Below are 1,906 nucleotides of genomic sequence, written 5' to 3' on the forward strand. Positions count from 1 at the left end.
CGCTCCCTGATTGGCTGATGGAACCCTCTTAGACAAAAGTCAGGGGGGGTTCCTGGCATTCGGGGAAAGGGGTCCCATGTGAAAACATGGGTCCCCTTTCAGTGCGAGGTCGGGTGTCCGTTTTGTTATTTTGCAAAGTACCAGGATTACAAAAAGAAAAGAAGAGGAGCCATCTACACTGGATTTTGTGAGTATAATTTTTTCAATAGGTACACCATGGATTCTACATGGAGAAGAGGACCGACCCTCGTGTGAACATAGGTAAGTATGTGTATATGGAGGTGTGGATGTATGTATTAAACTTTTACTTTCAAGGCGTGTGTCTTCTGTTTTTATTGGGGTATTTTTTTAGTAGTAGTACTACAGGTACCAGCGGGCCCGGTTTTCCACCGCATGCTGGTACTTGTGGTTCTCCAAGTACCAGCTTGCGGGGGAGGCTTGCTGGGACTTGTAGTACTGCTACTAAAAACAATATTCATTTTTTGACAAAAAGGCTATCAGCCTCCCATCCGCAGCCCTTGGATGGGGGGGGGACAGCCTCGGGCTTCACCCCTGGCCCTTGGGTGGCTGGAGGGGGGGACCCCTTGATTGAAGGGGTCCCCACTCCTCCAGGGTACCCCGGCCAGGGGTGACTAGTTGGTTATGTAATGCCAGGGCCGCAGGGACCTAGATAAAAGTGTCCCCCGGCTGTGGCATTATGTATCTGGCTAGTGGAGCCCGGTGCTGGTTTCAGAAATACGGGGGACCCCTACGCTTTTTGTCCCCCGTATTTTTGGAACCAGGACCAGGCGCAGAGCCCGGTGCTGGTTGTTTAAATATGGGGGAACCCCTGACATTTTTTTCCCCATATTTTTTCAACCAGGACCGGCTCAAAGAGCCTGAGGCTGGTTTTGCTTAGGAGGGGGGACCCCACGCTATTTTTTTTTTTATTTTAACACTGATTTCTATTTTAATAAAGGTGCACAATGAAGCCCAGCACGGATCTCTCAGATTCGGCCGAGATTCATTGTATTAAAGTCGGCAGTGTTTTACAAGTCACTCACGTAAAACACTGCAAGAAAAAATGAATGACATCGACATCGGTAAATACGAAAATGCAGAATACGACAGCTTAGTAAATTAGTCGTAATAAATTCAAAAAGTTGCAACTTTACACTTTCGATGTCATTCGTGATTGAACTTTAACCTCAGTCGGGAAATTACGAATTTTAGTAAATATACCCCTTAATTTATGAAATAAATATTCAGCCATGTAAACCTATAAGAATTGGCAGAGTGTCATTCTGAGTTTATTTTCATGAGTAGATTCATGAACAGTGTTTCCATTGTGATTTTCTGCTATTGAAAATTGATGCTACAAATTGCTATAATAATAATAATAATAATGATAATAGTACTAATAATAATAATGTGCTTTTTCCCTTACGTCCTAGAGGATACTGGGGTCCACATTAGTACCATGGGGTATAGACGGGTCCACTAGGAACCATATACACTTTAAGAATTTTTATAGTGTGGGCTGGCTCCTCTCTCTATGCCCCTTTTACCAGACTCAGTTTAGAGAATGTGCCCGGAGGAGCCGCTCACGCTTGGGAAGCTCCTGAAGAGTTTTCTGCATTTATTTTCTTTTTTGTTGTTTTCAGGCATGTGTGGCTGGCACCAGACTGCCTGCTTTGTGGGACTTGGGGGGGGGACGGCCCAACCTCCCTATGGGTCCTATTCACAAGCCCCACCACGGCAAACGTACAGACCCGCAGCACGCTGCCTCCCCTAACAGAGCCAGAAGAATGAAGAGTGGTGAGTAGGTGGTCGGCATCCCGGTTAGCGGGTCGCCAGCTGTAATGATGGCACAAGGGTAGAAGCACAGCGCTGACAAGCAGGCTGCGGCTCTAGGCTTCAGAGGCAT

Source organism: Pseudophryne corroboree, chromosome 9 (assembly GCF_028390025.1).
Source record: "Pseudophryne corroboree isolate aPseCor3 chromosome 9, aPseCor3.hap2, whole genome shotgun sequence".
Classification (NCBI taxonomy): Eukaryota; Metazoa; Chordata; class Amphibia; order Anura; family Myobatrachidae; genus Pseudophryne; species Pseudophryne corroboree.